This window comes from Aquila chrysaetos, chromosome 7 (assembly GCF_900496995.4).
Source record: "Aquila chrysaetos chrysaetos chromosome 7, bAquChr1.4, whole genome shotgun sequence".
NCBI classification, from domain to species: domain Eukaryota; kingdom Metazoa; phylum Chordata; class Aves; order Accipitriformes; family Accipitridae; genus Aquila; species Aquila chrysaetos.
In genome coordinates, this window is record NC_044010.1 from 43,997,901 (window position 1) to 44,011,830 (window position 13,930).

Below are 13,930 nucleotides of genomic sequence, written 5' to 3' on the forward strand. Positions count from 1 at the left end.
AGCGTGCATGTGTGAGCATGTGTGCGAATGTCTCTGTGTGTATAATTACAGAGGTTATGGAAATATTCTAGATCACAGGTGCCCAATCAAATTTCTGGGTAGACTGTCAAGCACTTCAGTTTATCAGCAGTGAGTTGCAGATAAATGCGCTTACACCCTCTATCTCCTCCTACCAAAGTATAGCTCTCTCTTCCACCTTTCCCTACAAACTCTTATAACAACATCTTCAGTTTTTCTGCATATGCCACTTTGGTGGCTGGCTTTGCAGAATATGACATGTACAGTAGCTAGAGAAAGGGACTGGCTGATGAGCTCAGACCTACCTGAGTTTTGACTGAAGAACACGCTCCATAAATGAAAAAGCATGTGAGCTGGAGGCCATGCATTGCTCAGGACTGGTCTAGATTTCCAAAAGCAAGGTTAGGGTAGACTATACCTGAAACTCCTGTAGAAATGTACATTTAACTTTCCTGCCCCTGTGTATTCTATTTAATGCTTTTTTTTAAACTCATTTTGTTAAAGAACCATAAACATAAAATAAAAAAAGAAGTGCTTTTGCCCTTTAAGGTCTTGGGAAGTCAGGCTATGAGATTGCACTCTGTGCATACGTCTGTATGTGTATACACATATTTCTTCCCTAATACTATTTTAACACTCAGGGCAGTGGCAGGCAGACTTGAAAGAGATAAAGACTGAAAGGACATCAGACGCTACACATAGCAAGATAGAAGAGGGAGATCCTATTAGTGCCACTCTACAGAAAAGCCTGCAGTGTGAAACTACATCTCTGTTAGAAATCAGAGACTCCAAATAGCCCTCCAGAACCCAACTCACCGGACACATTAATTCCATTGTTCACTAGTTACGCAGCCTTTTTCTCTATGTATCTTGCTGTTCCATTACTTTTTGATTGCTTTAACATTTTGGTTTTGAGGGAAAGCAAAGAAAGTATAAAAGTTTCCTGAAGTCTACAGGTTGCTTTTCCTGGACTTTGAAATACACACTTTACCAAAATCAGTAAAGTAGGAGTGTTTCTTTGTCTTTCCTGCTATTTTTTGTTGTTTTTCTGCAATACCAGGTTAGCAGAAAAGCTACACATCTTACTTTTAATACTTATAGGCAGGAAATGGGGATAAACAGAATTTTTAAAATTTGATTCATGGGAATAGTGGGTAGCAAAAATGGGAAAAGCACTCCTCCTTTTGCTGAATTATGCTGTGATTCATTTTTAATAGCTTTTCAACAAGCCTACTAGTGCAACAGTAACCTGATTCAAGATTTTTTTTGAAACCTACCAATCTCAACTCCACATAGAAAATCTGTCTGGCTGCCGCTTCTTAAAATAATTGGGCTGAAAAGTCCCCAAACTAATTTACAGTGAGGAAACCAAGTGTGATTTTCTACTAAAACATTCAGTTAAAAAGAAGGAAAAAAAGCCACCCCCTTCAGTTCACATCAAATTATTTAATGAATTGTTAGTTCTGGAAATACATAAGCAACAGTTGAAAAAACTGATGAAGGCATTTCCAAGAAATACTAATTTGAATGATTTATTGAGCTGCTCAAGGATTCTAAAGTTACTAACAAAAACAATTGGAAAGTTTTTTGTATCTCAATTTGTTCCCTATTTTTGACTCAATGATTTTTAGAAAAGGCTTAAAGAAAATCATAGTGTGTTGACCTTGGCTGGCCGTGAGATGCCCACCAAGCCACTCCCTCTCTCCCCCTCCTCAGCAGGACACGACGAGAAAATAAGATGAAAAATGCATGGGTCAAGATAAAGGCAGTTTAATAAAGGCGGCTAAGCATGGAAGCACAGCAAAGCACAAAGATTTATCCTCTACTTCCCATCAGCAGGCGATGTCCAACCACTTCCCGGGAAGCAGGGCCCCCGTACGCGTAGCGGTTGCTTCACAAGGCAGACACCTTAATAACTAATCACCACCACCACCCCCCACCACTCGTTTCTCTTAGCTTTTACTGCTGAAAAAGATATTGTATGGTATGGAATACCACTTTGGTCAGTTTAGGTCCTGGCTGTGTCCCCTGCCAACCTCTTGCCCACCCCCAGCCTACCGGCGTTTGGAGGGGATTGGAGAGACAGCCTTGATGCTGTGCGAGCCCTGCTCAGCAACAGCCAAAACGCTGGTGTGTTATCAACACCACTCGAGCTACAAATACAAAGCACAGCACTATATCAGCTGTTGCAGGGAAAGTTAACTCCCTCCCAGCCAGACCCAATACCAAAATTTTATCAGAAACAAACTGAAATAAATAATTATGAAATATTTCCAGTAATTTCAGAAAAAAAAATCACTTCGAAGACAATTAATATTTAGAACTGTAATTACACATTAGACTGTGTAATTTCAAGTTTTCTTCTAAAGATTACTGCCAGTAATAAAAACCGTTAGCTAAAAATATGATATCTTTAAATACATCAATTACCACATAGTGCCTGGGTGACTTTTTTGAGGTCTTCTAAATAGTATGGACTTCCTGCTCATAAACACTGATCTGCATATCATTCAAGCAAGGAAATATTCTTTATGGAGGAGAAACAAATAATTGCTCCAGAAAAACAAACCAACCAACCTCTAAACAATATAGTAATAAAGTATATTGCAGTATTAATTACACTAATTTTCTATTTATACCTAGGTGACTATGCACAGACAAGCTATTTTTGGCCCAGTTAAGATCAGCAAATCACCTTTATGGGATTTCTCATACCCAAGTTTTTTCAATTTCATGGAATTTCAATTTAATGAAACCAGCAGCACATAGGGTTTTAAATCTGATTTTCTTATTATCAGCAAATTGTGTGTCCTTTAAAAGTTATGACAGTTCAGAGAAGGTCATCAGAAGAATTCTGGGGTGAAAGTTTCTGCAGCTTCAGCATATTTTGCCATTCTACTTCCCACTGATCATTAATATACACAAGAAGTCTCCTTCCTCTTTCCAGTCTCAAGCTGATTTACCATTTCACCAAGAGATCAGAGAAGAGAACTTTTTATCCTGTAAAGCTTCAAGCCATAAAATCATACAGTGGATTGTTTTAGCTGCTGTACACTGTAACAGTGGCAGTACAATGTATTGGTTTTCCAATATAAGATCTGTCATGTATTCTATAAAAACAGACTACAATTACCGTATATTCAATATTTTGTGTTAGCTGCAGTAGTTAAATAAAGTTAAACAGCCCAAAGGTCCTTCATCAGATATTTTACTGAAATTAAACTCACTGAACTGAGAAAAGATTCTAAACTAACCATCTACGTTGTTCTTCTGACATAAATAAATGTGTGCAGGTGTGGGAGTCTTTTGATGATCAGAAATTGCATTATCATTGCACAGAGGAAAAGTTGAATGTTTAAGCCCACATCCCCACCTGTGGACTGAATTTTGTGCTTCCTATTCTGGTACCATGCCATCAATATACCTTTCTATTCTGTATGCAGAAGAGAAAAAGAAAAAAATAATAACATGGTGCTAACTATTCCCCTACAGAACCAGGAATCTTCATCATTCTTGGAAAGCATCCATCCTGCTGTCTTCTGTTATCTATCCATGTGTGAGCCGGCACAGGCAGGACGCAGGAACAACCACAAAACCACGGATAAAATACTAAGAGTAAATTTATTCTCATTACCTCACCAACCGGGTGTGAAAGACTGTAAGAGTCGATGTCTCAAACAGTGCGGTGGGGCAAGTTCTGCTTAAGGACGAGCTCTGCATAACAACGAACCCTGCCCAGCAAGGAACCCCAGGTGAAAACAAGTGGATCAGCACCCATCAGCAACAGGACGGGGAGGACGTGCCGGAGGGTGCACAGCTCCCTGCTCTGATGTGCTGTTCTGATGTGCTGAGCAGGGCAGCTCACCCTGTATGACCAAAGATCAAACAATGGTCACATCTGCAGGGAAGGGGAAGTTACTCCCCAAACGACCCCCAAGCCCACCAACCCATTTCCCCGAAGGCTCACAAACCGCTCATGACACCTAATTAACCTAATGAGTTCGAGTGCCTGCCCAAAGGAGGGGCAAGGATGATAAAAGGGCACGAACTGAAGCCCCAGGCGTGCAAGCCCACTGGAACTGGACTGCTTGGCTGACTGGAGCAACGCTGGACCCAGGACTGGTGAAATCTTTCCCTTTTCCTTTTTCTTTCTCTGTCTTGTTCTCTTTCTTTTTCCTTTTCCATAATCCCTACGCCTTATCCCTTTAGGACATAAAACCGTTGACAAGTCTGGGACTGGGAGTGGATCTAGCTGCCCCTGGACCCTTCTCTGAGAAGGAGTCTAGAAAGCGAGGGGGTCTGCTCTGAACCTCGTGACTCAACGGGAGGGATCTCCTTCTTCCCTGAACTGATGTAGGTGGTTACCACAAGTTACACCATTTACTAAGGTAGTTCCATGCCAATTCCTGTTATGAGAAACCCCACCACCTACTGCTATGCCTCCCATATTCAGTTTACTTCTGTCATGAATAAAATGTTTGGTGTCGTTTCACCTGAATTTAATCCAAGGGAATTACGAATTCAACACGACTCCCTGGTCTGTCCAGCCCGGGTCGTGGCACTGGGGGATGCCCGAAGCAGCACCCAGGCAGAGACACACAGGAGCTCGGTCCGTGTGAAAGGATCACCGAACCTGCTGGTTTCGCCTGTATTTCAGGGATTTGGCAGGTGTAATTTACCACTGTGCTTTGACCTTTCCTACAGCAGGGCAGGAATCTCAAGCATGTTTGATACGGTGCCTCTAAGTCTACGACAGGCCTATGTTATCTAAACACAGATGTTCTACTTGTCCAACACACAAGGCCAAACAACAATTAGTACGATATATGTGGGGTTTGATACCCCAGCTGCAAGTCACCTGAACGTGGTTACAATCCTCCTCGCCAATCTTCCATTATTTTCCCGCAATCCACCACAGAGCCAAGCCCTGTGAGTAGGGACCAACTCAAATACATGCTGTTGTGAATGTATTGCATCTGCAATACAGTAAGGGATTTTCAGTGATACAACTTAGTAATTTTATTCTTCACCATTGTCTCCCTCAGACCATCAGGTAGGATGCAGTTGCCTGAATGGAGACAAGTCTGATCATTTCTGGAGTCCCAAAACAGTCTGATCATTTCTGGAGTCCCAAAACAGTATCAGATAAAATATTGGGGTTTGCCAGTCTGAGCAAGGTATGACATTTTGCCTAACTGTTGGAGCTGGGTGGAAGTAGTGGGGCAACACTACAGAACTTAATTATTAATGTAGCCTCCCAAATTTCCCAGCTAGTCACCCTAGATCTCTATGTGAGCAATATGGAAATAGTCTTTTCAGGTGACCAATTTCAGATTGTGTAAGCTTCTGCTCCAAATTGCCTTCTGGGAAAGGTTCCTTCTAGAGAGACAATTCAGACCAGAGGTGTTAGCTACATAATATTGCTATTGCAGGTGCCAAAATAGAGTGGGAAGATCGCTATGACAAAGATAAATGGGGCATCGCTCTAAGTCCCACTTCCTTTCACCAGCAGCAATCCCAGCTCAGCTCAGCTCTTTCCAATGAGCAGGTAAAGGAACTAAAGCAAAATGTATTTTCCTCCTCCTATTCTTCTCTTGTTCGGCCAGTTTGGTCTCCTCCTTTCTCTAAGTAAAAAACACCTTTCTGTGCTCACAGAGTAGAGAGTCAAAATTAAGAAAGTGAAATTAAGGCAAAGCACATTCATGATGTGAGGTGTTTGTATTCTATTGAACTCAGTGTGTTACATAGGACTGAAGGAGTCTTGTGGACACCTCTAATATGAAACTGGTGAGGAAATGGATGGTCGGAGACTAATGGAAGTGAAGCAAGTAATGGCAGAGTAAGAACTGGATATTGCAGTCAAGAATCAATGATGTGTAATTCAGAGATGAAAGAAAAACTGCAGCATTGAAAATCAGCCTCCAATTTTTCAGTCTTTCCTTTGGTGAGGCAATACACCACAGATATCTCTGACCCTATCACAACCCTCACGTTTCTGTTTAGAGAAAAAAATCTAAATGCCAGTTTCAGTCATTAGTCTTTTGCTTGGACCATTGCTGTGGATTGAAGGATACATGGATGCATTAGCCACACGGAAACCATTGTTTGTTTGCAATAGATCTTTCACCCAAAACATCTGTGTAGGATGCTCTTTCTTCTCCATGGAAATTCCCTATTCCCTGAAGAGTCATTTTAACCTCAGAAATGCCACGGATCAAAACCTTCATCTCAGATATACTACCTTGGACAGGGAGTCCAGGTATCAGTAGGAATTGATGGCTGACCAAAGGGCACATTATATTGTACAATTCCTTTAATAATCATGTCAGTGTTGTAAAACTTTCAGTCTAATAGCCTATGTATTGGTGCTTCATGGTCTGCATGAAGGTAGCATTTGTTGCCATAGCAATATATCAGGTCCCTGATCTCGCTTTTCATTTTCGGTACAGGGTAGGTTGTTTTGGGGTTTGGAGGGGGTTTTGTGCAACTATGACAAAAACACCAGTATATAAAAGTGAAAACTACTTTACTTTCAAAACAAACAAACAAAAAAACTTTGAAAAATATTTAATTAACTCTGTAAACTTGGTAAACACTTATATTTTGCTTTTCCTGAGTCACATTCTGTCAAAACAACAGGGGATGCTGTAAATTAAAAGGATGATTTCACCATCAATAGACCAGTATGAAAATATTAGAGTATTAGTGAAGATAACAGTTTCTCTTCCTCAGATTATTCAGTCATAATAAAACCTTCTGTTTACCTTTTGGACAGAGCTAAAAAACCTGAAATGTACAGGACTAAATTAAAAGGAGTCATCAATAGAAGTAACAATAAAGGTAACAGAACAATTATTTTTTGACTGATTCCTTAAGATTTTGAAAGTACAGTAGTAGTGCTCATTTTGTTAAATGGATTGATTAATTTTGCTAGGTGAAACTATCACTCACAGAATCTTTTATTAAAGTATTTCCTACAAAATTGTGTGAGGAAGCTAAAGATTATTCATTTGTGAAAATGTGAGAGTAATAAATTATTACCTAGGAAGCTGCGGACAAGGTCAAAAATACTCCTCTGTTTTGACATGCAGGCATAACGATACTGACCCCAAGCGAGTGAGCCGGAAACTAGAGCACAATCGGCGCAATTTGTATCCATCAAAATAATTAATCCCACACAGCACATTTCATCATGGTTTATGTTGGGAGTTTAAGCATTGCAGGGTCATAACTATCTACGTACACCTAAAAGTGGGCACAAGTGCTCCCTGGGATCCCAGGGCTGAGCTCTCCTCCCTTCCCAGAATCATCACACCCCTCCTCTCCTTCACCGAAAAGCATCGTCCCTTTGCCCAGACCTCTTCCTCCTCCTCCAAACAGCTGCAGAGTCCTTCACAAAGGGTCTGGCCAAGATACAACCAACCCCTTCAAGCAGTTGACGTCCAAAAGTCCCAATCCAGGACCAAAATGCTTACGAAGAACAGCAGGCCTCCCTGTTGCCCGTATTACTATGGCAGTTACACCCACCCTGACAGGAAAAAAAACTTTGCCGGGCAGGGAGGAGAGGGAAAAAAACCCCAAACTGTAGAGGCCGCAGGTTCAAAGTTGAACTGACTAATCCAACATGCATCAGGAACATGGAAGTGTTGACCTTGTGGCCAATGGGGATTAAAATGACCACGGATCAGATATGACAAGGGTATAAACGGGGCCCCGCCGGAGGACATTTTGAGTCAGTTCTCCTCAGAGCAGCGGGTCTGCAGTCGGGGACTCTCTCCTTGGGTTGGGACGTGCACTAGGTAACTCCTGCAGGTTGAGAGCCCTCATCTTTTAAGGTGAGTGATATGTGCATTTTGAGTCATCATTTTTAAATCTTAAGAATTCTTAAGTCGGCTGTGCAGTATTAATTCCCCTTACATCATTGAGCCTGTAGATAAAAAATGTTACCGAAGTTTTAACTAACATTTTACTGAAGAATAAATCTGATTTTTAACACCTGTTGGATTTGATTGCATGAGCCTCCGTAACAATTATACCAGCTCTGCGTTAGCCAGGTGGAGAGTGGAGAGTGACAGAGATGAGTGGTGAGATGTGGGGTGGACTGAGGTTACTGACGGAGGTGGAGCCACCCAAGATGGATTGGGTCTACCTGAACTGCAGCTCAGAGGATGCTACAGGCTCGTAAAGGATGATTCAATGGGAAATTGAGCATGTAAAGAGGCAGCCTGGAGAGCTAAACGGGGCTGGGCAGGAGGCTGAGGTGAGGTGGAGGCCGTGGTGAGGCTGGAGTTAAAGCTTAGGACTGAAGCAGCAGGCTGGCTGTGAAGAAATTGAAGAAAACCTCAGAAAATAGCAGATTTACAAGCTAGAACTTGTCCCACTGTAGGTCAAAAAAGCAGGAACAGACGTGGGGCGAGGTTATGTACCCGCAGCAGTCCCGTGTCCTTGACCGTGCTCCCATTTGGATAACCTCGCAGAGAGGGTCTTCACTCAAGTATCTCTGTTCCTGTTCCCCGGAGAGGTCTGTGCCAAGTCCTCCTGTAATGTTTCAGTGTGATTTCTAGTCCTCCCAGTGAACAAAGTGTGAACTCAGACAAAGATTTGTTATTTCTTCTAATTTATATACTGTAGAGACAGCTGAATAAGCTGATATATAAATTTTGTCTTCTAGGATTTTCTTCTGAGTTCAGCCAAATGGACATAAGTATCTATAAATTCTGTAAAACTCTAGTTTAACTTTAATCTTTGTATTTGGCTCATAAGAAATACAGTTTAAATGTCTTTTTATAGGGATTGTTTTATTTGGGGGTTTTGTTGTTTTTGAGGGATGAGGATCAACTGACTGTCCTGGAGGTGGATTTTATTATTTTTTTTATAACTATTGTATGAAATGCAAGCATTAATAAAAAGTGTAAGCTTCTTTCTGATGGAAATGAGAATCTTAAAAGCATTTTTTCTGATGTCTGCAAGTTATCTTACAAGTAGTGGATATTATGCATACCACACTTTTTTAAGATTTTGAATTTTCTGCAAGTCAGTCTTATTTGTTAGGAACACATACTATAATTATATTTTCCAAACTAAGCAGCCCTACTAAAATTTCAGGTTTTTTACCCTTTTTTAATGAATAGCTTCACATGTATTCCCATGATCTCACAAACTCAACAGTTTACAGTTGGGGTTTTTTTTCTATAAGAATTGTCTCATAACACTGTGAAGTTCTAGATAGATTTTAAAATTTTAGTTATTTTTGTAATATCAATATCCCTTTCACATTTTCTATGACATGTGTTAGCAAATTTTCACCAGGTAGCCACCAGGCATTCCAAACTTTTTGGTATTCTGATGAATATACAAATAAGTTTCTAACAAAATAATTTCCTGGTTCCTTCTATTGTTTAAAGACAGAAGGGGTTTTGTTATATTTACTTCTGGAAGTAACTGTGGCAAGCTAACAGCTAAATAATGATCTTTTCAGATAATTTCTTTTGGTTAGTGCAAGTTTTGTGAATAGTCTACCGCTATGAAGTATATTTTTCATTTCAGAGAGAATATAAATTTGACCTCTGTTCTGAAAAGTAATATCCTCCCTACTCTGTAAATATTCCAGTGAGCCTGAAGATTTTATTTCTCTACTTGTGTGTTTGTTTTGAACAAGTCTCTTTGATGCAGCAGGATTAGTATTTTTAGCTCATATAAATGCCAAATTACACAAAATTTCCACACTCCATTAGATGATGTAAAGTTCTAGCAGCAGCACTTGAGAGTTCAACAAAGTAAAAAAACCTAAGAGCAACTGGCTTTCAAGAGATGTTGCCGATGGCTTAACTGATGGAGAAAATGGGTACTTTTTTTTTTTTTCTTAAATGTTTTGAGATAGTGTTTCTCTGAGAATCTCAGTTCCCAAGGGCAGGCTGTAATGTAGTGGGATTCCAATACTTTTAAAACTTTCCTACGCATTTTTACATACCTCTAGGCAATGTTTACACTGTCCTATTGTACTTCTTTGAGCTGGGATAGAGTTAATTTTCTTTATATCAGCCCGTATGGTGCTAAGTTTTGGATTTGTGCTGGAAACAGTGTTGATAACACAGGGATGTTTTCGTTCCTGCTGAGCAGTGCTTACCCAGCGCCAAGGGCTTTTCTGCTCCTCAGCCCACCCCACCAGCGCGGAGGCTGGGGGGGGCACAAGGAGTTGGGGGGGACACAGCCGGGACAGCTGACCCCGACTGACCCGAGGGATATCCCAGACCATGGGACGTCATGCTCAGCAATAAAAGCTGCAGGATGGAGGTTGGCCAGGGCTGCTGTTGTTCGGGGATTGGCTGGACATTGGTTGGTTGGTGATGAGTAATTGGGGTTTTTTGTTGTTTTGGTTTGTTGTTTGTTTTTTTTCCTTTGTTGTTTATTACTAAACTGGCTTTATCTCAACCCACGAGTTTTGATGCTTTTACCCTTCCAAGTCTCTCCTCTCTCCCACTGGGGTGGTGTGAACGAGTGTTTGTGTGGGTCTTACCTGCCTACCAGGGTTAAACCATGACACTTATCAAAGTCCATTAACAAAAATGTTGACCACACGGACTTATTCTAAGGCTGAATCCGGTACAGAGGGTACTTTTCAGGGCCCTGACTGGAAAAAGCAATTAGCTCTTTATAATTGGAAATACTATATTGTAACCTATGCAACACATTCACATCTGAGGAATAAAGATGCAGTTTCAAGGAAGAATTTAAAGACGGATGGTTCCTAAAAAGTCTGACAGGCTTGTCATTGCACCATGGGGTAAAATGCAGACCTTATTAAAGAGGACAAAAGGTCTGGAAAACTATATTTCATTACCCTCTTCTTCCCATGTGACCTATGAGCTTTTCTAAGTTTTCCTGGGCCAGTAAGGACATCAGTCACCGACAAGGAGAAGTTTGGCATTGATGCTTCTTCAGTGAGCCTCCTTTCTTCTTTTGTCTGCTAGAAGCAGAATATATCATTAACATTAGCTCTCCAATCACTGCAGGTTTAGTCTTTCTTTGGGTGCTTCTTTTCCAGACTCAAAACATGGCCTTGATGGAGAGGTCATGTTGGCAGTACAGCAAAAGTAGGCAAGAGGAAAATGTACCTGGACCCCTGTGTTTAAGGTGAACATAACATTAGCTGATGTGTGAAGGAAAGGACATTCAAAATTTGGAAACTAGCTGTTATTCATATTATTTCACTTTTTAACTAGTGTGAGCAGATGTGACTGTGTTATCATTCATTACTTTCTCAGAGGATGCTTTTCTTCCCTGTCACTGTCTCGGAGCTAAACCAAAAATGCCTGCTGTTGGTTTCAGAAGCTTTGTCTCTACCTGTAGCAACAACAACAGTGTCCCATAGATGCAAGATTATTACAGGATACACGTCTCAAAAGATAGTGTTTGGTTTAAACAACATTTCCAAAGTTCAGTATTCTAAACCATGTTTCTCAAGGCTCTCTCTTCCTTGCTCTGCTTCCTTTTCTCCCAGCCTGCCTACAGTTAACAGTCTTCTCTTTTCCATCTTCTGGCCTTTCACAGGATAGCTGTTCCTTCCAGACCATAGACAAGCTGCAGCTCCTATCATGTTAAAGCTGCTGTGTCATGAGACAGTTTTAGCACTCACTTTTCTACTCTATAGTTACCCAGTGTGTTTATTTAGCTGTCTTGTGCCTGGAAGTACATATATAGCCCTGCACACATGATCCCTTTGGAAACATTTTGAATTCAGAACAGAAGATGATACCTAGTGGTCCATAACGGTGAATCCTTCCCTTACAGAACAGCATCTGTGCAGCAGCTGACAAAGGATGCTTCAGGTTGATTTTTAAAATAAAATTTAGTTGTGGTGTTCAGATTTACTGCTTACTTAATGTAAATGAATGCATATTACTGTACATCTATATAGTACTGTCTACTTTGACTAGTAGCAGGGGAAAATTCTCTTGTTTGGCAGTTTCTCCATGGAGTTTCAGTATTCTGGCTAAGCACTGAGAGGGAACAGATCGAGGAGGATTCTCATTTCTGTTAGGGACATTTTCAGTAACACTGAGAACCCTGAGTGTGAACTGGAAAGCAAATACTTTACATAGCAGCAATTATATTTCAAAGAAGACATCTCAGTTATGAAATAAATACCCAGGACTACTCCACACTTTTGTTGGTGTTTTATTTTAGCAAGAATGCCAGACACGGTCAGCTTTTACGGGTGGTTAATGGCAAATGGGAGAGACAAAGAAAGGAAGATAAAGCCAAAGAACCAGATGTTTATTAGCCTTCCAGAAATGTTCAGTCCAGAGGTCAATACTGAAATACAGTGTGAGAAAATTAAAGTATCACAGGAAAATTATTATTTCTATGTATTGAGAAAATTATTATTTGAACTTTTGCTTTTGATCCAGAATGTTGTTCACATCAATGATCATCTCCTGAGGAGAAGAGACAAGACAAGACAAATTACTTGTATTTGGAAACATAACAAGATCTTTCTAACTGGGTTGCAGACTCTTTGTATAAAGAAACCTGTTAAAACATCTGGGAGATCCTGAGCCTGGCTGTGCGCTCCAGTCACGTCATCATTCCAGAACAGGATGAGACTGTCAGGATTTCAGTAATGCACCCACCCACACCTTGGTTCATACAAAAGGGGAACTACGTTTCCCTAAAACACACTCTGCAACTAAATTAAGGGTGGTAATAGCCACAGAGCTTGACCAATGCAACCAAGGGGAACTGGGAAAGGATACAGAGAATATGTGTTTATGCATACTCCATCTCTCAGCAGAATTATCCAGTTGCATGATGACAAGAGAAAGGGTCACTACACACCTTTCCGCTCTCTACACTTTTTCAAATTTAAAAAGATGTAAAAAATCTCTGTTGTGCTTTGCACAGTGATATTTAAGATCTGGAATGTATATTAGCTGGCTTGACAGTTCCTTCATTATATCTGAGTTTTCCTGATAACACATACACTCAAGTGTGTCTACTTTGATTCAACAATTTATGTTTTGTTTTGTATTAAGCAATGTGGAGGAGCCATGCAAGTCCATTTACATCTATTACAAGATCTTGTCATCCAGGCTTTTAATTTCTTCCATTCAGAGAAAGAGCTCTAATTTATAGTAACCATATATTTGTCAGAGCGCCAAGAAGTTCTCATCTATTTTAGAAGTAATGTCTGTACAACATACCTTATTCAGAGCAAGCTGAATTCAAACTAGAAAAAAAAGGGGGGGGAAGATAAATTATAAATCTAAAAGTATGGTGTGAAATAAAACACAGAAGCTTATTTCTTTATACCTTTATAATTAATGTTCAATTCTATGACTCTTTTCAATTCAAAAACTCTCAATTGTTAAGAGATTTAATGATGCCTCATAATTTACAGCATGCTATACTGTTAATGTTCACTGATTATTTTACTGGAAAAAGCACATCTTTAATTTATATGATTTATTACCATCATTTTTTAAAATAAGCATCCACAATTGATCTTTCTTCTGTTTCACATAAAACTATTATGGGATTCTAAAACTACTGAACAATATGGAAATCTTAAACAGTGCTATGTTTATAAAATATCTGTCTTTCTATCTGAATGACCAGAAATTTTTATGAATCATGTCTAAGATGAGTGTCTTCAAAGGTGCCATGAATAGTTATGGTGAGAGATAGCTAGCAATTGTAGTACCTGCATACACAGAATTTTTTTTGTGATGGATTAAAAACAAGTCCACAAGAAACAATGTATAACATGGTGGACTTTATCCTGAAGGCTGAAAGCAGATAAGCTTGAAAAAGATTGGCCAAAACCACTTGTCTGTCTCCTCACTAAGCTGGATTCAAACCATATTAAATTCTACATTGAATCTCCAAATCCTATTGAAATCAGGATAAAGAA

The 13,930-nt window shown here is 40.0% G+C and overlaps 1 long non-coding RNA gene across 1 annotated transcript; it reads left to right on the forward strand.

The window, feature by feature from the left end:
• Window positions 1-935: 935 nt before the first annotated feature.
• Window positions 936-1,912, forward strand: LOC121233418. Its single transcript, XR_005932769.1, has 3 exons — window positions 936-948; window positions 1,383-1,390; window positions 1,832-1,912. It is a non-coding gene; the product is annotated as an uncharacterized LOC121233418 (long non-coding RNA).
• Window positions 1,913-13,930: the final 12,018 nt, after the last annotated feature.